The following is a 25,966-nucleotide window of genomic DNA, read 5'->3' on the forward strand; positions in this document are numbered from 1 at the left end:
AGCGTAGGGCCCTGAGGCCAGCCCCTCCCAGCTCACCGCCAGTCTGGCCAGCCCTTCATGGCCAGTGCTGCGATGAATGTGTTGGTTGTAAGAGAAGCTTTCAGGGTGGTATTTGATTCCCTCTCTCAGGCCCTTTGAGATCGGGGCTCACCATGAACCTTTTGTGAAATCCCCGCGGACTGCCACTCTGTGGTGTAGCTAGTGGTCAGAGTCATGCCAGAATAAATGCAGCTGCCGACAGAAGAGAGGAGTCATCTCAGCAAAAATCTACACAAAGGAGACTTTCTTTGCTCCTCCTGGTACATGTGGTAAGCAGAGAAATAGTTTATTGTGAAAGTCTTCCAGCCACAGGTCTTTCTAACGCATAATTGTACCCTCCAGGGAAACCAAAATAAATACCAGCCTAATAAACTTCAGATTTTCAAAAATAAGTTACCCTATTGCATTTCTGTACAAAGAAAAATATGAGAGGCTGGCATGTTGTTCTTATTTTGCTTTGAATTACTTTCCGAGCTATCCTGTCCCAATTCAGTCCTAAAATGGAAGAAAATACTTTTTATCATTTGGAGAAAAATGGGCAGAGTACAAAATTCTGTTCCTTCAGAAGGAAGGTAGGGGAGTGAATTTTATTGCCAACTTTGGAATTTTCTGAAAAGAAAACACATACCTACACCCTCGGTCTTTTCCAGGGCTAGCTGTTGCTGTGTTCTCAGTGTTTTGGGGGTTAGAAGGCTTCCAACCAGGGTTCCATTTGTTTTCCATTGCAGTTACCCCCTCCCATTCCCACCCTGGCCCTCTCTCTAACTTTGTCTCCACCCCTTCCACTGCCTTCTTGCCAGCCCTTCAGTCCTTCTTCATCTCAGGTGGTCTTCCTGCCCAGTAGGGCCCAGGTGCACACGTTGCAGCCACATCCTTACACCTCTTGAGCCCTGTGGCCTGCTGGGTTTCCTCCCCCGGGATGTCTCTGGCTCTGAGGTCTCCTCTTTGACTGCTCTTCCTCAGCCTGCTTTAATGATTAGTAACTTGTCCATTTTCTTAAAGTGGTTACCCCAAAGATGCCTCTGACTACTCTCTGAGTGATTCTTCATCTTTTACATTTTACTGTTAAATACAGTTGGGAAGAATGACCTCATGACCATCTGTGCAATCCTTACCTTGATGCCCTCCTCATGGTCTCCTCTTCCCAGGTCATGACCTAGAACCACAGTTCTAGATTTCTTCATAGACTCTTCAGGTGTATAATCAGTGAATATTATGTGGTTTCTCAATGTGTTAGAAAATATATCGTAAGATTTAATTACCTTTGCCATTTTTTTCCCTAGTGAGGTTTGAAGTCTGGGGCTCACACTACTAGGCAAGCCACACCCCCAGCCATGTTTTGCAGCAGTTATTTTTCCCACCCTAGCATGCACCTGTACCTGAGATTGACCCATCTTAGGCTTTTTACTGTAGCAGGGATGACAGTTGTGTGTCACTGCCTTCAGCTTCTTCCATTGAAATGGACTTTCATGGACTTTGTCCAGATTGGACTGGAATGGCAATTCTCGCTGCCTCAGCCTCTCCAAGTAGCTTGGATAGCAGGTAGGTGCAACTATGACCAGCTGGGGGTTGAGAAGAGATCTTGTAAACTTTTTGCCTGGGTAGACCTTGAACTGAATTCTTCCTTTTTTTCAGCCTCCTGAATAGGTAGGGCTGCAGGCAAGAGCCACTCACACCAGCCTGCTTTTACAGTTTTTTAACTGAAGGTTTCATTTATGAAAGGAATGCTGGTTGTTCTGTTTGGCTCTTCCATTATAAGTATGCCATTTTAATAATGTGACCATTGTGTTTATGAGTATTTAGATTATTTCTCTAGTTAAAATAATGCTTATACAAACATTCTTGTATAGGTCTTCTTGCCCTTGTTTCTGCATTATTGCAGCAGACTCAGAACATAGAAAGAGGGTCCTCTGCTCTAAAGATGTCCAGCAGACTCTGCTTCAGGAGACTTCTCACATGTCTTCCTGATCTTGATTTACCATTCCTGTGTCGTCCTTCACAGTTAAAAACATGCTAGTCTTCAGTGAGAGTGTTGAACATGGTTTCCATCATTGGTGCTATGACTAGGATCATCCAGTGGCTCCTGTTGTCTGTGGTAGTGCCAGGGCTCGCTGTGGCTCCCCATCAGGGGCCATTCTAGCCATACCTCCCGACCCCTTCCCCCCCCCAGTTGGGGGCCATCCAGCTGCACCTTCCCATCAGGGACCATCCCAGCCGCACCTTTGCAGATCTCCTATCCCTGTCTTCCCCCCAACTCTGACACCACCCTGGAATTCAAGGTTATGCAGCTCTAAGACATTCTAATTTTCCTATCTTAAACCTCATTGAGACTTTGAAATTGTACTCAGTTTTCAAGATCCAAATGAAATTTTTTTCTTATCCATGTACATCTTATGTCTCTTGTGTAATTGCAGCCCTGTACTGGAGCACATTAGCTTAGCCATGCACAGAGCCACTTGGAAATCATGTTGAGTATAGTAGGGCCTCACTAACAAAGATAACAATGATATGAAACTGAGCAGACTCTGTTGTTCTCAGCCCTGCTGACAGGACTTCCAGTGAGAGGAACGAGTAAAAAGAGCAAATGTTTTAATATTCTCTAGTTTTCACATCTCTTAGAGTTTTCATGAAGTGCTTATAGCTTCTTTACTAGGTTACAGTTGCAGTGTGGTAGGTCAAAACACACAGATTCTCATTTAAAAACAAATGTAAGACCGTGTTTTCACCCCAGTGAGAACTTGTGAGATACACTTAGACCGCACCCTTCCTGTCTCTTTTGGTTAGTCCCTCTCAGCCTTTTGTGGGTGGGACACAGGTTAGTGATCTGTCACTAATTGTGTCCCCCCACTTCTGTCTCCAGCCCCGAGGGCAGCGCGGCTGCTGGTGAGCAAGGACAAGCTGAGTCCGCTGCAACCATGTTTCCACTTTGGAGGAAATGGGAGAAATGAGGCCAGTGGCTTGATAAATTATATCAAAAATAGTCCCTTCATGCTAATGGAGTGTGAAGAAGCTGATGTACTGGAGAGAATCTGTAATATTTCATATTTCTCTGAGGAGAAAAATGATAAACTTGATGATGTGTGATTTATTCATGTTTCTTCAGATGAGGAGGAAAAAATCCTCAAGTCAACTGCGTGTTCCTCCATGGTGGAAGTGGGCATGTGGGTTTTACCCTGGCCCAGGGGCTGGGCTTGCTTAGAAAAGCACCTCCAGACCGATTAATCACCACTCCTTTGGCAGTTGTTGGGAGAGGATAATTATGCCAGCATTGTTGCTATTTTATCATCACTGGTTTATGGCTCTAGACCACCAGGTGACAAATGTGTTAATTATTACATTTCTTCCCGGGGACCTCTCTTGGCTTCCCCCTCCCCTCATGGCTTTGGCCCCTAGTCCTTCGCTGCAGTTCAGCCCCGGACAGCAGTGGCTTCTGCAATCAAAGAGCTGCTCTGGGGAATCCATGCTGAGAGGGACGTGGTTATCAGCCCTGCTGTGTGCAGACTGGAGCCACAGGGGATCTGGTTAATTCCCTTTCCTCTGCCTCTGCCCATCACCCTCTGGGTCAAGTGCTGCTCAGAGCCAGAGGCTCAGCGCGCTTCTTTAATAACTGAAAATGGCACCCTGACTGGGCCATTTCTCTCTAAATAGCCCCCTGGAGGAGGTTAGAAACAGAGGTTGTCTTAGGCAAAGAGATTTTGCAGGTACAAATGCCCTTTTTTCTCTTCTTTTTTCTTGCTCCCTTTTTCTTCCTTTATGTTTTCTTTTCCCTTTCTGACCTGCCTATCCTTGTGGACCACTACCTATTGTAGAACAATGGTTTGTAATCTCTACTCTGCCATTTCCTTTCCTACCTTGCTATTGCTCTCTGTTTGCCCAAGAGCCCAGTAAATAATTTGCTCCTTTGGTGATGAGGCGTGTGGATGTTAAGACTTAATTCACTGACCTTTTCAAAGTAGGCAATTTCTATTACAAGAGTTTTGGAGACCCATTACAAAGACTCTAAAAGAATGCTACTAGTCCACATGTGGTAGTGCTGGGGCAGAGAGGGCTTTCCCAGGTCTCAGGACATGTTGTTAGTGGCCATCTTCTCCCTATTCAGACAGAATCAGCCAACAGGAAGATGTGTCCCCCTGCTGGGTCCTGTATCTACTTGGAAAGCAGATTTGGTTCATTCAGACCTGCTATAATTCCATTTGTAGGTAGGAGGCTGGTGGTCTCAGCTGAGCAGATTTCAGTATATAAGTAGGTTTGGTTTCCTAGTGGGTCAAAAAGGTTTCAAAGCCATCTTGGACTTAATTTGTGAGTCTATAGATTCCCAGGCCTCTGGTAGGCATTTCCCAACGGTTTCAAGTGAGAACAATTATCTAAATAAATCATTTAAAATTCTGTCTTTACAGAAAAGTGTCTTCTGTTTGTTTTTGCTTATGAACAGTTTGTGCTGCTGTGTGTGTGGGGGGGGGGCATGTGTTGGCTTGCCCACCTCCGGTTCATGGTTGTAATAGGAAGACTCCTACTCAGGCAGGCAAGCCCACCTAGTCATCTGGAGTGACAGAGCCCACCACAGCAAAGTTGTTAACAAAGAAGCAACTTTATTGAGAAGGTTTCTACACTGACCGGTCAGGGCCACAGCACAGGCTCGGGAGCTGATACTGTGATCCCCAGCGGCCCCCATTCTTTTTAAAGGCAAAATCCATGAGGTTGAGCTTGGTCACGCGCAAGTAACCAGTGGGGTCGTAACACACACAAAGGATTATACAGTCATACCAGACCACACACAGGTGGCCAATGAGGTTACAGTTTGTCTATAATGGCTGTTTAAACCAGCCTATCACCTTCATTTAAAATAGCACACAAATTTAGTGGGTAAGGCGAGGTCTACCTTTTGGTGGGCAAAAGGCAGAGTTTACTGTAAGCATGTACAAAAGGCAGGGTTTACCTTAAGCAAGTGGTGTCACCAGTTTGAGCCAGATTACAACCTATCTGTTTTGTCAGTCAATCTTTAACTCAACAATCAAGGGTGGGTTAGGTTGTTAAGGGGCGGGGGACCAAATGCTTCATTCCGGGAATTAGGCCCATCAAGTCTAAAATCCCTAAAACAAAGATAAAGCTCAAAATGGAATCATACCAGCTTGGGCCCCATCTCAGGGTCCACTTCATGGTGAAGGCCCCTGTAACACCACACAGGTCAAGTTACTGCTACATCACAATACTTTTTGAGTGAATTAATAAGTTTATGAATGGAGGCTTCTTAGCAGAAACTCTTCTTATAGACTAGACAGGGTTTTGGCTAAATCTGAAGGTTCTGGGCTTCTTCACATTGCTTTTGGTCCAAAGGCTGCCTTAAAACCAAAGAAGAAATTCCGTTTACTGACGTAGACCCCTTTCTGTCACCTGAAGAAGCTGACAGGTCCTTTTTTTTTTTTTTTTTAATCTACAATGTTCCATTTCTTTCTTTGTGACTGGCTGGAAGCTTCCACAGGTTTATCCCAGTGGTTCCTTTCTTTCAACTCTATATTGACATAAGCTCTTCCTACATCAGAACTACAAATCTTAATTATAACTCATAATATGGAAGGACAGGAAACCTACCACCAAATGTATTAGATGCTTCTTAAAATAATACTTTGCACTCTGGTTATTTATATGTATCTTTCTTCCCCATTAGATTTTAAACTTCCTGAATGATGTTTTCTTTTCTTTTTTTGGGGGGGGGGTGGCACTTATTGCCTGTCATGAATTAGGACTGCTAATGCATGGTGGGATTAATTTGTAGCACCCATGGCCCAGTAACCATCTATCAGGAATAGCAAATAATTCGGTCTGTCAAAACCAATGGTTCTGGTGTGAGCCTGGGTGGCATGAAGCTCTCTCTTCTCCATGGTCATTAAGAATCCAATGAGTATCTGTTTGTGGTCTCCTCTGGGTGGATATGCCGCACTGGCATCTAAAGGCTGCACTTGTGATTTTGCTATGGCTACTTAGCATGGAAGCCCATCAGTTGTGAAGGCATTTCTCCTCATTCCACTCTCAGATAAGCTTTCCAGAAGCATCAGTAACCTAGTCTCAAGGGACCTCAGAGAGTCATTTCCTATATGGAATCCAGGCACAAAGATACATGGGCATGAAAAGTCTTTCCTTATTCTTGGAACAAGGACTAATATTCTCAGCTTTTGCTGAATCCAAGTTGAAAAAAGACATGCGTCAGCCCTAACTTCCCAGCCAACACACCAGATGCGTTACCAGCCACATGGGGCATGGGATGGGAGTGGGAGGAGGGATTCTTTTTAGTTTGTGCATCATCAATAGAAGAGACTAGGGTGCACCGGTTGAGGACCTCCTGGAGGAATGTGGGCCATCACAGAAATGGAAATCAGTCACATCACCTAAGGACATCTGAGATTTAAGCCCACCAGATGGAACTTGAAAAATGACCGGTCATGTTCAGTGAAGCATGTGTGTGGCAAATGGGGAGGGGAGGGTTCCAAACACCTGCCAGCTTTCTTGAGAAGTTTGGATGGGTCCCCCTGACCATCTCCTAGCTGTGCCCTGTTGTTCCATCACTTGCTGGCCACTGGGAATAATGGAAGTTTTTATTAACTGTTTATCTGCCTACAAGATTAGATATGTTGGGGCTGGGAAGGTAGCTCAGCGGTAGAGTGCATGCCTTGCAAGCATGAGGCCCTGGGTTCGATTCCTCAGCACCACATAAACAGAAAAAGCCGGAAGTGGCACTGTGGCCCCAGTGGTAGAGCACTAGCCTTGAGCTGAAGAGCAGAGGGACAGCGCCCAGACCCAGAGTTCAGGCCTCATGACCGGCAAAAAACAAAACAAAACAACAACAACAAAAAGATTAGATATGTTATCTCTATTTGTATGAAATCAAAGGTACCAAAGTAGCCTAAAAACCAAAGGAGTCAAACAAGAACTGACAGAATTTCTCAGCTGTGATAACCAGATAAGAGAAAGCATTGGGCTGAACTACAGGGTCAAGCCTGTAGTTCTAGATACTGGACAGGTCAAGATTAGGGGCAACAGCCCAAAAGGAAAAAAAAAACAACCATTCATTAGATGATATCTCAATCAGTGGCTGGGTGTAGTGGTGAGTGCCTGTAATCCTAGCTAGGTGCACTAGCTAGGTGCTGTGATCCACAGAGACATGGACAAGTACAAGTAGAAGGATCACGGTGGGACAGCCCGGGCATAATGTGAGACCCTACTTTGAAAAGAGAATTTCTAATGAAAGCCTTTGCAGAAAGCAAGGTAGCAAGGAATGTCAATATCATGTTGCAGAGATGGTGTCTGTGTTGCAGGAGAGCCGCCACTGTTCTCAGGAGAAGGCCCCTCTGGTCACTGCCAGTAGAGTCAGATGACCATTAAGTGGAATGATGACATCAGAAATGGAAGAGTTGCATCTAGTGACCAAGGCTTGATGAATAGGAGACATGGAAAGAGGACATCTGGCGTTATATCTTTTTATTTTTCCTGTCCTAAGCCATACCCCCTTCTGTGGCATTGAACTTGGCAAGACAATAGTTTGAGTGTAGAGTTCCTTTAAAAGGAAAGGGTCTTGTGTGGGAGAAAACCAAAAGTATTTCCTTTTTCCAGGAGCCTTGACTAGTTGCTGTTCAATTGCCACATCCAATTACATGACTGGGAGTCATTTTGATGATAGATGTGGCTGTGTAAAACATCACAAACTATTGCTTACTGGGGTCTTATTTGACTTTAAAATAGGTGTAAGTAGAGCTGTGAGGTATTAAATGAGATATTATGTGTGGTGTTCAGCTTTTCTCTTGAGCATCCTCTTCTGAGCGCCTTGTATTTATTTCCTTGAAGTTGAGGGTGAGTGCTGTGGTTTGGATGTGGCTTAAGTTCCCCTGCAGTGGTTCATGTGTTGGGAGCTTGGTTCCTAGTGGAGGGAAGTTGGGAGGTGATGGCCTTAAAGAGGTGGGCCCTAAGGGGGGGTTGGGTCCTTGGCTCACTGAGGTTCAGCCATCAGGTAGAGTTAAGATCATTCCCTTGGAACCTCTCCATTAATTCTCTGGAGAAGATGGATCTCTGTGGCCTGCTGCATTCTCTTACACCCATCTGTGCTCCCCCCATGATGCCATCTGCCATTACCCTCACCAGAGACTGCTCCATGGTGTTTCCTCATGATGGGCAAAACAAAACTCCTTTCTTTATGGAGCAGCCTAGCTCTGGCATTTTGTTACAGTAATGCAGAAACAGAATCTTACTTAGAAAGACCTTATGACTTGCAGGTCCCCTGAGCTACAGCCTTTATGGTTGAAGGTGCTGATCCTCATCATGCTCCCAGCCACTGTGGCTGGGCAGCTGGCTCCATAGTGAGAAAGTTTCCAGTGTGCCACAGCAGGAAGGGGTTTCTCAGCTCCAAGCCAATACTGCATGGTTGGAGGTGGACCGTGGAAAGGGTGGAGTCACTGGAATGTGGGCAGTAGCCCAGTGTTCTTGCTGTGAGCTTCCTGTTCCTCAGAATGCTGGCATAGTAATATTTAGATCTCTTTTTAACTCTAGTGACTACAGAACCAAGTGTGAAGCCAGGTGCTGGTGGCTCACGCCTATAATCCTAGCTACTCAGGAGGCTGAAATCTGAGGATCTCGGTTCAAAGCCAGCCCAGGCAGGAAAGTCCGGGAGACTCTAATCCCCAATAAACCACTAGAAAACCAGAAGTGGCGTTGTAGCTCAAGCGGTAGAGTGCTCCCCTTGAGCTGAAGAGAGCAGGGATAGCACCCAGGCCCAGAGTTAAGTCCCACGACAGACAAAAAAAAAGAAAGAAAAAAGTGTGTTCTAAGTAAAAACCACAGTCAAAAGCAATGTCGCTCTTCAATCTTTGTACCCTTGTCTGTTCCCATTTCCCTTGTGCCTTCTTACCATATTTGAATCTTTAGACAAAGAGATGGTATTAAGTGTTGACTATCATTTCATGAAATTAAAGTGTTTGGTAGGTAGTTTTTTGTAGACTTGATTTTGCCAAGGTAGATGTTTGAATGAAACAAGAAATAGACCCATTGAGGAACACAGAGGTACCATTGCAGTGACCATAGGTGCAGACCCCCTGTATCTACCTGTAGGCTCCCCTCAGCTCTTGGCAGCAGCTTCAGATTCCATACCTGTCTGCTCCGTGCTTAGCAGTCACTTCACAGATTTTCTTAGTGCTGTGCTTTTGCTGACCCAAATTCTCACTGTGTTGGTCTCACAGACTGAGTCGGGTCTGCTTCTTGTTCTGTGTTTTTTTAAGTGAGCAGACTCATCGGGCCACGTGGTGTCACAAGATGGTAGATCTAGGGCTTACTGAACTTGATTACTGTGGGCAGCCAGGTGTCTCCATCTTCCTCTTACCAGTGTTTGAATTATGTTAAATCAGAGGGACCTTTTTAATGATTTCTGTAAAGAAATAAGATTCACAGTGTTTGGTAATCCTGTTGCTTATTGTTTTGTTCAGAGTGAAGAAAGCAGGCACTTTGACTGCAATGCTTCATTCCAGTATGACAAATGATCTCACACTAGGTATCGTCTGTCTTGTAACATTTTAGCAGGTTTTTTTTTTCCTGAAGTATAATGTAGGCAATACATTTTCTTACCAACATTTTCAGCACAGTGTACTCCTCAGACATTGGATTTACATGCCATGTGTTATGAGAACCTCATTGAATTGGATTTCAGAGATGGTCTCTCTAGCTCAGAGGTCATATCTCAATGTACACAGTGCATGCATACTGCGGTCCACTGTTACCCTACAGGCCTGGGAATTCAGGTCCAGGTTTCTCTTTATACATTGAAATGCAAGTCCCATTTCCTATCTTATTACATAGTCACACATTGCAGGGGTATGTTCTGTATAGTTTAGAGTCTTGCCCAGTCATTTTCATGGTTCATTATACTATGACAGGATTAACAAATTCATTCAAATTTTTATGCTATAGATGCTCTTGTCCCTTGTGAATAAATGTAACACACAATCATTTTAGTTGTCCTACTTTAATTTTTATTATCTTACATTAATTGTACAGAGGGAAATTTCATTCTTACATTTCCACACCAGTTTATAATGTTTCAATCAATCTCACCCACTCTTATCACCTTTCCTCCTCCCATCTAATTTAATTTTACAAATATACATACGTGTAAATATATACACATATATGCATATATAGATTTACAAGTATACATATGTATATATGTGTGTATATATATATACACACATATATATGCATATATATATATATATATATATTTATAAGAAGGAAGTGGCCACTGGGCTGTGGTTTTGGAACCACAGCCTCTTGCTTAACTTCACCTTAGTTTTAGGAAAACCATTTGCCTTAAATGAGTCTTGGCAATTCTCATTATGGAAACAGTCAGTTATCCTGGAAAGATTAAAACATGTGAAAGTCTCCAGACACAGAGTGCATAATAGCTGGCTAAAAAAAATACTCTCTGCCTTCCTTTTCTTCTCTTTTATTTATTGATAGTATTTGTGCCATCAAAGGTGGAGAAAAAAATAATCCCTGTCTCTCATAAAATTTCTTGGAAAATGCATGAATTTCGATTGGGCCTTCTAATTCTGACAAATAGAATATTGATTTTTGGGTTTCTGGCTATAAATTTGCCAAAAGAAAAGAAAATGTTATGGCACTGTTTCCCAGCTTTTCTGATCCAGCTTGAGCAACCCAAGCCTGGTTTCCTGGCAGTGGATAATTGCAGAGCTCTACTAGCTTTAGCGCACTGTGGAAGGTGAGAAGCTTTGAGGAGACCGAGGCACCAAGAGTACAGGGTCAGAGCCATCACTGTCCTCCCACTGGCAAAGAGCAGCTTAGCGACAAGGATGCCACCGTGCTAATTGCCTTTAGCATGTTTAAACTCTCACTTCTCACTTGTCAGCGAAGGGGAAAAGCCTACTGGCCTGGGCATTTCCCACACAGTGTGTGAAAGATTGAAGGCTTAGGCACTCTGAAGCCCGTACCCGAGGAGGGCTGGGGGTTGCCAAGGAAGATAGGCAAGGTGGCATGGAGGATGATCTGGGTAGTGAAGGCCGCTCCTTGCATTTGTTAGTATCTTTCCTCTGTAACTTCAGGCCCACAGGCTAAGGCAGAAGATAACCGAATCCTACACAAACAACCATTTGATAGGAGAAGGGGAAGAGAGGGAAAACACAAGGGGAGGGCCATCCCCATGAGCTTCCTTCAGTCCCTGTTGGGCTCCTCTGGTCAGGGAAGGTCTTACACCACCTTTGTCTTGTCTGGACTAAGGCTGACCACATCAAGAGCTAAATCTGTGTCCTCAAACTCTGTACATGCCTACCTTAACACAGCCAGGTGGCTGCCCAGAGATAGACATCCTCATCTCACCCTGGGGGTAAGCGAGCGACCTCGATAGCACTGGCAAGCATGGCTGAGTCGGTGAAAGCAGATGCAGATGGACTGCATTTAAACCTGGCTGCATCTAGAATCTGGCACTAAGCAGTCCTTCACGGTGTGCCAGACGCAGTGCCTGCTGCATGCTGCATGCTGTGTGCACTCCCCACTGCCCTTACCCTTAGGATTGCCCGCATCCCGCTGCTCCAGAGACAGCGCCTCCTCCATGTGCATGAGCTAGGACTCCAGGACAGACCGTCTAGTGTCGGGCCCCACATGAAGGTGCTTTTAGAAAGATTGCTGACTTTCACAGAAACAAAACTAAACATATCCAGCACAGGGAAGAAGAGCAATGAGAAGTGCCAACCCTGGTACAGGGCGCCAGCCAGACTAAACTCGGCCTGCCAGCATGCTGGCCATGGGGGAGCAGCTGGGTTTGCCTCCAGGGACCCAAGTGTGGTCAGGGTTGTCCAAATCTCAGACCCAGCGTAGAATGTACCTTCATAATCTTGTATTTTCCTGCATATTTCTCTCCTCTGTAGAAAAGTGTCCAGCCTCAGAATCTAATTTGTAGGCTCTGTCTGTCCTATTGGTATTTCATATTCAAGGTGCAGTCCCTCCTTTGTCCTTGATTAACCAGAGTCTGTGAATGTCCAATGCTGACAAGACACTGGAGCTAGGTGCACCAGGGAGGTCCTGGGTGTTGGTTTCTAGTTTGGGTGAGTGGATGACAGAGGCCAAGTGGAGGACTACAGTGGACTCTGTCTGTCTTCTCTGCACTCCACATTGATATCCTCTGGCCAACCACAGCCCTCATGCAGCTGTGTTAGGAGACAGAGAGCGTCCCGAGGGACTAGGAAGAAGCTTGTCAAGGCTTATGGTATGGCTGTGCCCTGACATCCCAGGCAGAGAGGAACGGCAACTTCGGAGGACAGTACCCATCTCCTGTGGGGAATCAAGATCTCTTTGACCCAGAAGATAATGCAGTCTGATGTCTAGAGCCTGAAGCTCAATGTCATGTGTAATTAAACGTTACTGCTGTGTCTTGCCTAGAAGACAGCTGTTGAGTTCTCATAATACATCCTTGTCTCTCCCCCAACTTCTGGAACTCATTAGTACCTTGAAGTAAGGAGGCTTCCACTTCAGAAAGCTCTCCCACACGTGTGCGTGTGAGTGTATGTGTGCATACATGTGTGATTGACCTGCATTTGTAGCTTTTCTCTTTTTTTTTTCCTTGGCATCTCCGCCTGGCTGCCACTCTGGGCAGACACAGATGTGCAACCTCTAACATCTGTTTGGAGAAAAGTAAGAAAAGGCTTTGCCTAGAGGTGTCACATCGAAGTTCTTACCTATTGAAGTGGAAGAATTCAGTGAGACATGCTGTTCACATGAGTGCCCGGTGTGTGTGTGTGTGTGTGTGTGTGTGTGTGTGTGTGTGTGTGTGTGTGTGTGTGTGTGTTTGTGTGTGTCAGGCAGACAAACAGAAGGTATAGAATGAGTGCCCGGTGTGTGTGTGTGTGTGTGTGTGTGTGTGTGTCAGGCAGACAAACAGAAGGTATAGAATGCCGGCCATGGAAACCAGATTTCTTTCTGAATGTACACCCAGGTCACAGCAGATGAACCTTTTAATATGTGCAGCAAGCCTACTCTGCATGAGGAAGGTCCCTGGGCAGGTTGAGTTCCCTGTTTTGGATGCACAGCAACTTGCTCTGGAGACTTGTGACTTTGAAGAAAGTTTGTTGCCCTGCAGCTGCCACTCCTTCTCCATCTTGAAGCACTCATGGGACACTCAGTTTCAGAAGTATTTCAAGAAGAGGAATTCTCGGTTCGTCTGCCTGGTACCACAGCAAAGTGTGAGGATTCCTGTTGTTCCTGTTACTACCCACTGGAAAGAGGGAATACCTATTGCTGTTGTGATGGAGAGAAAAGAAGCTTCCAGACTGAATTAAATGAGGCTGCTGTGCTTTAGGAACCTTGGGTCTTAGAAGAAATGAAGGTGTGGCAGCAGGAGCTAATACTCTGTCTCTTTCATCGGAGTAGCTTGCCCACTTCGTTCTGTGAGAGGAGGAGCAGGAGGAGGGAGTGGAGAGTGCTGATATGTTTGGGGAGACAGTATCACAGCCTATTAGTCAGGAGCAATGAAATCGAGACAGCTTTGGGGACTCCATTACATGGTAGTGTTTAGGTGGATTGTGTCCCTAGGTGCGGCACGCTGAAGAAGACAGTACACAGTGAAATAATTGGGCTTGAGAAATCAAGTGAGCTTCCACAGCCTCCTGTTTCTTTGTGGGGAGTAGGGAAGGAAAACACCCCCACTTCTGCTAGCATGAAGGCTGTTCTAAATAAAAGAGGAGGACATTTCTCACTGAGTAGCTGGGCTGCCAGTAGATTTTGAATAATGAGAGCCATGGATTCAGAGGTGTTGCCTCAAAGCCCTTCCCGCGGTCACTCCCTGGGTGCCTGGATGGGTGTGGCTGCAGCGGAGGAGATAATGCAGATCTGCTGTGTGGGGATGTGTGTGAATGTGCTGGGGTGTCTAGATTTAAGGTTCTTCAGTAAACACCCTCCTGTGGACTCAAAGATGGAGCTGGAACTGGCTGGAACAGTGTGAACTGGCCCTCCCATGGCCCCAGGTGAAGGGAGACTCTGAGGTTTAGGTGCAGTCACTACTCAGCTTCCTGGAGATCATCTAAGCTCAGGAAAGATGTATCAAGTTCAAGAGCCTGAAGTCACTGTGCATGTTCCTAAGAAAAAGGTGGAAGTTGTCTGCTCTGCCCATGCTGTATTGAATGACTGTCATAGCTCATTTCCTTTGCTACTTACATGTTATTTGTTTTTGAGTAACTAACTTCTTAAATATTAGTTTCTCAGAAAAGTAAGGAGACTAGAGTAAATAATTGCTGAAATTCTAATACACATGCAAAGACTACTCCTAAAAGTCACAGCTTATGTGTGGTTTTTGGAGCATTTTTTTTTGGTATATGTATACATACTTTTTTTTTTTTTGGTCATGGGGCTTGGTCATGGGCACTGTCCCCGAGCTCTTTTGATCAGACTGACTAGTGCTGTAGCACTTTGAGCCACAGCACCACTTCTGGTTTTTGAGTGGTCAGTTGGAGATAAGCGTCTAATGGGGACTTTTCTGCCTGGCTGCTTTTGAACTACGATCCTCAGATCTCAGCCTTCTGCATAGCTAGGATTACAGCCTCTGGCACCTGGCTTACACTACTTTTTGAAACATCGTTTAACACTCACTCCAGTGCTGGGTGGTGGTATCCAGAACTAAATATTTTTTCTGATTCATAATTTCAAGATTATAAATGTATAGTCTTCAACATCTTTTTATTTGGTGAATTATGCATGTACATTCTCCAGCATCGCTTCAGAGGAGACCATGAGCATTCCTAACCAGAGTCCTCACCGTTGGATCACTAGTGTGTCAATGTCATGAGCACCCCTAGGTCAATGTAGAGACACGGACTTTTCTCTACAGGGTCTCGCTCTTTGTTAAAGTTCTGAAAAAGAAATTAAGGAACATCATAATAAATTTACTTTGCATTATTCCAAGTTTGCATTATTCTCAGTTTGGCTAAGAGGGAAGCACAGAAAGAAACACAGGCAGAGACAGAGAAATAGAAATGTTCATATTTATAAGATTATTTCTTTGTTGCTTTGTATGTCCCTCCCCCACAGTATAACCCCTGCTTTCACTGTTTTTGATGTCGGTATAATTTGTGGAGGGGGAGGGGAAAAACAAATCATTTAAGTAGGGATACAGGTGGACCCATTGCAACAATGAGATGTACAAGTTGTTATGTTGAAAACGAACTTTACAACTTTGGTGTGGAGGGGGCGGGAGGGACTGGGGGAGGGTGGGGGGAGGATGGGAAGGGATGGGAAGGGGAAACAAAGGAGGAGGCTACAATGCTTGATAAGAAATGTACTCATTATCTTGCCCATGTAATTGTAACCCCTCTGTACAGTATTTTCACAATAAATAAGTAAATAAAAAGAAATGTTCATGAGACAGGGATAAATTCCTCAAAAGTAACAGGTGCTAGAGGCTCCAGGAGATGCCTTGCCTAACAGAGTGATGTGATGTGTAGATACTTCAGAAAACCTTGAGTTTTTCATTTCCATCAGTTTTTTTTATCCTATCTGTTCACTTCTTCCTGTTTATACATTGCTCTAAATACATCTGTTCGTCATTGCATCCTGAGAGCCTGTCATAAGCCTCCATGTCAATAGATGTTAAACTGGTACCTGAGGCCTTCCCAGGCTTAGATGCAACCTTTGTGGTCTGGGAACAGATGCCACCCATAGAAATCCACATAATAATTGTGTGCCATGTTCTGACACTGGCTATTCTGTTTGTTTGGGATGTGTTAACCCCACAAAGAGAATAACTAGTACTTTTAAATGTCACTTTAACTTGTTCTGTAGCAAATATAGCAGGTTGAGTTTGACAGGTGGGTTTCAATTTCTCCACTGAATCCATGGCAGTAATTCTCTGGTGCATGGGTTTTGGCTTGCTTTACTCCTCAAGCCCCAGGTGTCCCATGCGGTGTAGGTCAGGAGTTGGTACTCTGTTATCTGGGGCATCTGTCGTCACTGCTCATCTGTAAGTTGCATGCAGCCAAGCCAGTGCTGACATACTGTGCTCTGCAAGGTCCATGTGTGGCTATAGAGGAGGAACTCTACATTGTGTGAAAATAGAATGACTAAAATGATAGAAATATCAAAACCCAGCTTCCTGGTGTTTAGACGACACATGCACCCGTTACCAGGTGGTGAAGCAGGCACTCCCTCAGGTGTACCCCGACCATGCCCTGCTGGAAAATCTGCTGAGGGAGGGGGAGAGAGAGAGAGAAAGAGGGGAGAGAAGAGAGAGGAGAGAAAAAGTGAGAAAGGGAGGGAGAAATTAACCTCCTCTGCTTCTTTCATAAAGAGACTCATAATATGGTGAATGAAATTAGGCATATACAAAAATCACTTACATATTCTTTTTTTTTTTTTTTTGTCGGTCGTGGAGCTTGAACTCTGGGCTTGGGCGCTATCCCTCAGCTGTTCAGCTCAAGGCGGGCGCTCTACTGCTTGAGCCACAGCGCCACTTCCCACTTACATATTCTTAAACAAATACTACTATAGTTGCTGTTTCTCTAGCTCACAAGACTTTGAGTTGGACAGTAATGGAAACAGCCACCTGTAAACTGTGTATGTGACAGAAGACAGAGATGCAATGTAGGAAAATTGATGAGGATGGCAGCAGATCAGAGGCTGAGGACCATCACTAGTACTTAAAACCTTTACTAAGCACACTCTTGGCACTGTCTTCATCACTTCCCATTTATCCTCTCATCTAGTCCTTCGAATAACCAGGCATATTGTCACTTGTTTCCGTGAGTGTTTTAATATAGGGACTCTCTCTGCTGCCCACGCTGGTCTCAGACTCCTGAACCGAAATGATCTTTCCCCTGTGCCTCATGGAGCATGGTGACTACAGGCAGCTTACGGCAGACAGTGGTTACTCCCTTCAGCCATTACAGATGCTGAAGGACCGGTGGGTTAAGTGCTTTACTCAAGGTCACACAGAAAACAAAGTCAAAGTTCTAACGTGGGCCTTTTTACCCTTGAGAAGAAAACTCAGGGCAGAGTTATTCAACAAGGTGGTGTTGAAGCTGGGACTTACAGAATATCCCATCTTGAACCAGCTGTGTGCTTGAGGCTTTCGACTCAAAACAAGAAGTTCCAGCTATCATGGGTTCCAAGCCCCTTGTGTTCAGAGGGACACTGGGAGCTCTGGGGCTGAGTAACTTGCTGTAGACTGCATGGCTAATTTGTTGGCACTGGAGCTGATCTCCAAAGTCCTCTGTGCAGGGCAAGTTGCCCCTTGGTGCCCACTAGCTTGCCTGCAATCTGATTTTTCATAACCACTTCCCAGCATTCCTTCCCACAGCTTCCTCTTCCTGACACTGCTGCTTCGCAGTGTGAAAATTGAGGCTTTCCCATGTGTTGTGCCGCTGAACCTGCAGGCTTGGGGAAGACTGGTGGAGGTTGGTGGAGATACACACTCGCCTTTCTCTTCCTTATATTGTGTGGTCCTCTGTTTTTTCCAATAAGCATAGACGATTGAGCAGAAAAGATACAACTAGCAGTTCCATAAGGTTTGTGGCCCAGCCTGCTAAGCTGGGCGTTGGAATGTACCTGTCCCCATGCTGACTGGCTGGGGCCCTCCCACTCCTGCCTAAGAGACATCAGGTGGCTGTGGTGAAGTACCAACAGCCCCATGTATATGCTGCAAGTGCAAGGTGTCAGCGGGCTTTCTCTTCCCAGATCCCTCACTGGCCAAGCATGCGCTTAGATTCATGTACTGGTAAGTGGTCAGGTGGGGACTTGGGTTCATACTCCTTGGAAAAACATTTATCTTATTCTGGGGTCTTCCTGTTAATTCTGTCTTCTTCAGATGGCAATCTAGAAGTATTTTCCTCAGTTTTTCTTTTGTTTTCTCTCTTGATTTAAAATATGAAAGTAAACCTTTTCAGTAACGTCTGAGTCAGCAGATATTTTCATTGCTTTGGTGAACGATTTTTATAGACCAGCTAGATTACAGTAATTAGCCTATGCATTTCCTCATTAAAATGTCATTAGTGAAGGCTTTGTTCCTTTAAAATCTTCCAAATAAGGTTTATTGCATTGCATTCTATCATTAGCAGTTTACTGGGAGCCAGATGTCTAACTTGGGTAGGGAGAAGCCAGGATCATGGAGGACTATGGGAAGGAAATAGCCACAGACCCCAGATCCATGCAGATGAACTCAGCCACAATGGCCCACCTGTAAAGACTAAAGTTAAAGGCACCTGCCAGAGCTAGACATTTCTTGAGAAAATGAACTCTTTCCTGCCCTAAATTGTGAACCTGGCTTTTCTTGATAGGATTGGGTGGGGACCACCTAAAAAGAATGAGAAAAAAAGAAATTTATTTCTACTCCAATCACACAATATGAAGTGTTAAATGGGGATGAGATCATAGGCTTTACATTCAGGCTGGTCTTCTCCTTACCCTTCTCAGGTTGTGTGACTTGGAACTCCAAAGCATCCTCAGGTGCCAGGGTGGCATAGAAATACCATGCTGCTGCCACGATGCCTGGACAGTGTTGTAGAAGTGCAGTTGGAGGATGCGTGTGCTGCTCAACTGGATGTTCCACTAGTGTATTACGTTTTAGAATAAAAACAAGTATTGTATATCTGCATAAGTATTCTTTTTATTTTCTTGTTAAACATCGTTGACTTATGCCTAATATGAAGCCAGACAGGAAGAACTTACCCAGCCTAGATGACACAGGGAGACTTGTCTCCCAAATCCTAAGTAAATAAATAAATAGAAAAATTGTAACAGGAAGGAAGGAAGGGAGGGAGGGAGGGAGGGAGGGAGGGAGGGAGCGAAGGAAGGAAGGAAGGAAGGAAGGGAAGGAAAGAAAGAAAACTTGTAATATAGATCTGAGGGTGTAGCTGAGAGGCAGAGCACTTGCCTAGTATGTACACAGCATTGAATTCAATCCCTAGCTGTGAAAGAAAGAAAGGAAAAAAGAAAGAAAGAAATCATCAGATGATACGGGCATGGTGAGTCTTTATCTCCACTCTCCAGGAAGCATGGCACAGGGTTGCTGGAGCCCAGAAGTTTTCAGACAGCCTGGACAACATAGTTAAATGTTGTCTCTTAAAGAAAAAGAAGAAGTCCTAAAAAAGAAATCCAATATAAATAAAATATTGAAGGAATGCTCATGAAAGGTATTTAGGTGAGTATGAAGTCAGTTCCATCCTCTGTCATCTTTGTATTATTTCTGCTGTGTTGGTGGCCAGCAGCTCAAAGGCACATGTTAGAAATGCACATTGATGACCCGTTTTATTGATTATGGTAGAGAAGTACAGAAGTAGAGCATAGGACAGTTTTTAAGCAATGCAGTATCTAGAGGGTGGTTGGGGTTTTTTGTTCTCAGCATTGGAGAATGCCAACAACATTGAGAGTAAGTGTTCCCCTGGGAGACAGTCAGCTCGTTCCTGAGAGGCAGGCATTGTGCTCTTGTGCCAGGCATGTCCTTCCAGACAAGAAAGAAGGCCTGCCCTCTACGAGCTGCCATGCCAGTGTGAGCTCTCGAAGAAGACAGTAAACAGGCAGTCCAGACCCCAAGGACACAGCAGGGCCCCAGGGAATGTATGAAGGCCAGGCTAGAGTGACCGGGGTCTCCTTGTGGCTGTTTAGGCAGGGACAGGAAGAGTGAGGGTGATGGTGATGTGCAGAGCCCCAGCAGGGGTTAGTAGAGATGCACTTTCAAGCCCTTTGCTATGGGAAGCTCCTGGGCTATTTCAACCCAAGAAACAATAGAAAGTTAGTTGACTCTAGTCAACATTTATGTTGTGGCACTTACAGGAGAACCAACAACAACACAGGAAAAGAGGAAACCATAAGTCACAGGAAGGTATAAGAGCTGGGTCATGTGCATTCAGTCCTACACCTTGGGTTGGTAGGCATTTGTGGGGACCTTACCCCATGCTGCTCCACGGAGGATAGAGGGTAGTCCAATTGCCTCTCATCACCCTCCCCCCACACCTGCCCTGCATGCACAGGGCACATGTACCCTCTCACTGTAGCCTCTTCTCCCATCACACAAACAAAGCTTTCTGAGTGCTTTCCCCATGCCTTCTTCTCAAACGGAAGCATTTTCCTATCACGATTAGCATCTGTTTATAGAATAGTTCGTATTTTCATAATTAGATCCTGCCTAGAAACGCAGAAGCTGCTATGTAAAAGGATAATGAATCTTTATTGCACAGTTGAAATCAGATTTGTGTAAAAGGCACTTTGAAAACAGTAATAAGCAGAGACATGTATTAAATCACCCAGATAAGGTACCCTCTTTCTATTTTCTATTTATAAATGGAAATTATGACTACCCAGTAGATTTCATATGACATTTCCTATTACTAGCATAGGGGTTTCGCTATGACCATAGGAGTTATCTAAATTCAAAAGCTGTGCTGGATTCGTGGCTCTATAGAATACTTCTGCAAGAGGCTAAGGCAGGGTGGAGAGGATCCTTTGTCTTTTTCCTTTGTCTGTGTGCTATAGGAAAGACACCATCTGAAATAACACGATAAGATGCAATCAGGAATCCAGTGTCCCCTTCCCTCACCCTGTAACATTTTAAGAACCTTTCAGTGATCTCCTTGAGAGCCAAGCTCATGTCCTTCACAGCTCATTCCTGTCTCTGACCATTGTGCCCCAGCTTTTGTGGCAAACCTAGGATTTATTCCCAAGCTAAGCCCTTCTTGTGGGGTTTATCTCTTCACCCTCTTGGCGAGACTCAGAAACCAGGAGGAGGCGGTGCTGGGAGGAGGGTGAGGGAGAGATCAGGAAGCAGGGAGAGAGAATGTCAGATGAACTGGCAGGGATGGGTATTAGAGCCGCTGGGGCCCTCGGAGTATATCATGTGTCTTTTGTGTCTGTTTCATAGTCAGAACGTTATAGAAGAGGGCAATCTCCTCAGGACTGTGCTCAGGATCGATTTCCTCTCAGGCATGCCAGACTGTGTTAGCATTACTAACGGGAGAAAACCCTGTGTGCTTCCCCTTTTAAACACATATCAAAAGTGTGTCTATTTAAACCTTCCTCTTTGCCTCTCTTCCTTCCCTCTTACCATGTGTTCTTCCCTTCCTGCACCTGCACCATCCACCAGCCTAGTTTTTACAACATGTAAGGGGAGAGCTTGTCTCAAGATAGCATTAAAGGAGGACCACTTGAGTTGACCTTGGGGGGTATGGGTGAGGATCAGGAACAGCTCAGACCCCAAGGGAAGACATCCAGTGCGCACTGCCATTGCCTGGCTGTGACAGCAGGAAGAGCTCATTTCAGGCTGGCTCTGTGGTTGGCAGGGAGTGGGTTTAGTGATCAGAAATACTAACATCTTTAACCTGCTTAGAAGCATCTGTCCCTTTCCCCCATTCCCTGGCCTTGCTGCTCTGTGCTTTTTCTACTATGGTGGGAAAAAGTAGTGGTTGGGCTGCATGAACTCTTAACAGCTCCATCCAGGAGCACATAGTAGGGCAGCCTCTGTGGGAAGCCACCTTTCCCCACTGTCCAGGAGCAGAGAGCTTGGAGGAGCTCCCAAGCTGATCAGTGTGTCTCCATGAGCTAATAGGGCACTTGAGCATGCGGCCCATGGAGCCCTAGCAGTGGGATGTGTTTCTAATCCTGCCAGTTAAATTCCTTTAAAAAATTGGAGAATTCCAGCATTTGTTTTATATTATTTAAAATAAATCCTTTAGTTCCTTTTTTGGAAGTCAGAAAGGCAAAGAATTTTGGAATAAAAAAAAACTCTAGATTAGTTAACTTATAAAAGAGTAGAAACCAGGTGGCTCACTCCTGCAGTCCTAGCTACTCTGGAGGCTACGATGTAAGGATTGCAGTCTGAAGCCAACCAAAGCAGGAAAGTCCATGATTTTCTCCAATTAGCCCCCAGAGAACTGGAAGTGGCCCTGTGGATCAAAGTGGTAGAGCAATAGACTTGAGCAATAAAGCTCAGAGACAGCATTCAGGCCCTGAATTCAAGCCTCATGACCTACAATAAAAATAAAAAGGAGAATAGAGCCCAGTGCTGTGGCTCACACCTGTAATCCTAGCTACTAAGGAAGCTGAGATCTGAGGATCATGGTTTGAATCTAGATGGGCAGAAAAATCTGTATGACTCTTACCTCTAATTAAACAGAAAAAACAAAAGCCAGAAATGGAGCTGTGGCTCAAGTGGTTAGAGCCCTAGCCTTGAGCAAAAAAGCTAAGGGATAACCCCCCAGGCCCTAAGTTCAAGCCCCCCCAGTACTGACATGAAAGCGGGGGAGAGGGAGAGGGAGCAAGAGAGCAAGGGGGAGGACAGTACTTTGTTTTGTTCTCTTCCTATCATATATTCCATTAGGAAAAAAGAATAAAACTCTTTTGGGACTTGTAACACTGGAACATACAAAATGCCCAGTGTTGAAAGTGTCATAATGCATTCTTAAAAGTCATAATGCATTCTTGTAAATCTCTTTCTCAATTTCAACTGCAGAATCTGTCTCTGAATCTGGATGGGACTCTGCACTGCCATCTGTGTGTAAATGGAGATAAATGGAACAAAGAGTAACTGGATTAAAGTCAAATGATAATTTAAATGTATACTAACATTGAACAGTCCTAATATTAGAAATCAAATTGTTTTCTTTCGGAAGATACTCTGTTATGTTTATTAGTGCTGGTTATCAGATGCTGTCTGATTGAGTGCTTTGGAGATTTTCTTACAATGTGAAATAGTTTCCTTTGGATGGTTACTTTTCTAAATGGATTCTAAGAAGAGGATATCTGGTAAAGGGGAAGTAATGGTAGATTTTAAAGTTCTGGATATTTCTTTTCTTTTTTTGGGTCCGGTTGTGGGGCCTGAACTCTGGGCCTGGGCGCTGTCCCTCAGCTCTTCAGCTCAAGGCTAGTGCTCTACCACTTGAGCCACAGCACCACTTCCGGCTTTTTTCTTTTTGCTTATGTGGTGCTGAGGAATCGAACCCAGGGCCTCAGGCATGCAAGGCAAGTGCTCTACTACTGAGCCACCTTCCCAGCCAGTTCTGGATATTTCTATACTTCTGGAATAACCTAAGAAAGTACCCCAGCTTTCCCAGAGTGAAGAATTATTGTAGTGGTGACTCACACCGTATCGTAAAAAGCAGGTGCCAGATATAAAAGTTCCTGGGGTGTGTTGGTACTGGGTGGCCCATAAATACTTCTTCTGTTAGTTCATTCTAGAAGGTAGCTGCTCCACTTCCACACAGGAATTGAAGCTGGTTGTGTATTTCGAGGTTATTTGGGATAGCAAATTAGATTTTTGAGACAAAGTACTATATTTTGTTTTTCTTCCCTTTTGCTTTAAACAGAAGGCAATTTGTTTTAAGCTCCTTGCTCCAAACTGGTGGCTTAATTAAGCAAGTTTATTGATGGTCACAAGGCTGTGGTTAGACACTGGTGGGCCTCATGTGAACACCAAGCTGGCCTCTGAGCAAAGACAGAAAGTCAGGTTCTCCTAACCCTGTGCTTTCCGTCCCTTCCTGGCCCAGCTCATTCTTGCACTGCAGCCTTTCTGTTATAATCTGTTAATTAAATCATTTCACTCCATTTTATATAATTTTTAATTTAGCATTCATTTTCAACTTGGCTTTTGGCTTCATTTGCTGATAATGAACAGTGTTGCATACAACACATGTTCTGCGGGGCACTGAGTCGCACGGCTACAGATGCCAAGAATTTTTTTCCAGTATGTCAGGCACATTAAAATTAGAGGCAGCGTCTCCCTCACCCTTTCCATTACCAAGTGTGCGCCCTGTTTGAATAATACATACTCCCTGGCAGTCAGCAGTCAGCTAATGTGTAGAAATTATGTGTGGCATGTCACTAGTACCTTTTTGAAATTTATGGTTTTCCCAGACCTAGTCTCCCAAAGGCCTTTGGTACTGTCACCAATTCCTTGATTCTGACTTTCACCTGATGTATCCGAGTGGTGATGGAGGCCCCCCTGAAATGGCCACCCTGCCTTCCTTACCTCCCCGTGTTCCTTATGGAGGAAGAAAGCTCTCATGCAGATTCAGATGGCTTCTTAGACTTCCTTTAGAATGATTGTTTGAATCCCAGACTGAATTTCTTTAGCTTTAGGTGAGATCCAGAAGTCCCCCATGCTTTGAATCCCAGAGCTATAGATACTTCTAGGAGATGAAAATCTGTTTTTGGACCATCCTGCCTGGAAGTGTGGGCTGCCCCCTCCCCCCTCCCTCTGGTTCCACAGACCATGGTGCTGCTCACTCTGAGGTTCGGAGATAGGCCAGGATGTAGCTGGGTGGAGAGAGGGGTGGGAGGGACAGCCATGTGCAGTATTCCTGTGGTGTAGAGCATACATAGGCTTATGTGGAACCTGAAGGCCAGGCGTGAGGTGAACAGCACTGACTCAGGGCCAGAGAAGGACAGATGGGGAGCAGACTTCATTTCAAGGGCCATGAGAACCAGAGGGTCTTCTTACCTGGGTACTGACTCTGTGGTCCATTTGTAGTCTGATGAGCATCTCTCTGGAAGGTTGAGGAAAGCCTGATGTTGTAGCCAAATACTTGGCTGGTTTCACCCTCCTGTGAATGCCCCCCTGACCTACCGACATTCCCTTTGCCCCACATCAGTGGGCACCCAACCTCTATCAACTTAAACCCCTGTTTGCATCATCCACAGGCTTCTGAAGGTCATGGAATTTTGCTTTGCACAGGAATAGACAGTAACATTTGAACAACCGTCAGCTACTGACTAATAAGAATTTTGTTAAATATGCTTCATTCTTTTTTTTTTTTTGGTCGGCCTTGGGACTTGAAGTCTGGGCTTGGGCGCTGTCCCTGCGTTCTTCAGCTCAAGGCCAGTGCTCTACCTCTTGAGCCATAGTGCCACTCTGGTTTTCTAGTGGTTTATTGGAGATAAGAGTCTCACAGACTTTCCTGCCTGGGCTAACTTTGAACTGCGATACTCAGATCTCAGCCTCCTGAATAGCTATCCCCCCCCCAATATTTTCCTGGTGGTGTATTTTTTAATTATAATTCTTCAGATGTATTTCTGTGAATCATCTTTGATTTCTTCATTTCATATTTATTTCATCTATTTTTGGTCCATTCCTGTTCTTGGTTTTTACCAATATTTGGACTATTATCCTGTAGTTTTATTTGCAATGCTTCAGCTTTTATAAACAAAGAAAGACACAAGTTTATCATCTCCACACTTAGAATAAAACCTCAGAGACATCAAGCAAGGGAGATATTGCTGTGCAGCCTCTGTCTTCTCTGCATTCAGAGATTTCCCCCTCCTCTGCCCTGCTTCCTACCTGGCCTAGTATCCTCTCTATGCAGTCACTTTCTGCATAGGGAAAGAAGAAATGTAGAGTCTGGTGAGACAGAAGCAGCTGAAGAGACAGGAACATAAATGTGAAAGTGTAGCTGGAACTTACATTGCTACCTATGGCCAAGTGCCTTACAACTTTCTTCCCTAGCTCATCCCAGTTGTCTTTTCTTTACTGCAAGGACTGGAAAGCTAAAACAAAACAGCAAAGTACAATATTTACTAGACTTCCTTGCAGCTAGGATTTGGGGCATGACATTAATGTCATTGCTGAAAATTTGATAGGTTGAAATGAAGTAGGGCTTGTCACAGCAGCCTAAGCTCAGTATGATTCTAGTGCAGTGGAGTTTCAATGCTCAGTTTCCCAGATATTGTGGGACATCTGGATTATGGTTTTCCACAGTGCAGTGTGATGCTTAAACCAGTGGTGACTCTGATGTCATATGTACTTTTCCTTATGTGCCTAGGGTAATATAATTTATAAATTGGGCACAGTAAAAGATGAACAATAACCTAAAATATTTTTTTCCCAGTCCTGGGGCTTAAGCTCAGGACCTGGGTGCTGCCTCTGATCCTCTTTGTAATCAAGGCTAACTCTCTACCTCTTGAGCCACAG

The 25,966-nt window shown here is 44.7% G+C and overlaps 1 protein-coding gene and 1 long non-coding RNA gene across 2 annotated transcripts in view; both read left to right on the top strand.

The window, feature by feature from the left end:
• The window catches only part of Auts2 (autism susceptibility candidate 2), an 824,367-nt gene that overhangs the window by 451,989 nt on the left and 346,412 nt on the right, over positions 1-25,966 (top strand). The gene's annotated exons all lie outside the window — the stretch shown is intronic.
• On the top strand, positions 1,452-3,123 carry LOC105998482. The gene is made up of 2 exons (XR_001175699.1): positions 1,452-1,581; positions 2,900-3,123. It is a non-coding gene; the product is annotated as an uncharacterized LOC105998482 (long non-coding RNA).

Source organism: Dipodomys ordii, unplaced genomic scaffold (genome assembly GCF_000151885.1).
Source record: "Dipodomys ordii isolate 6190 unplaced genomic scaffold, Dord_2.0 Scaffold164, whole genome shotgun sequence".
Lineage (NCBI taxonomy): Eukaryota > Metazoa > Chordata > Mammalia > Rodentia > Heteromyidae > Dipodomys > Dipodomys ordii.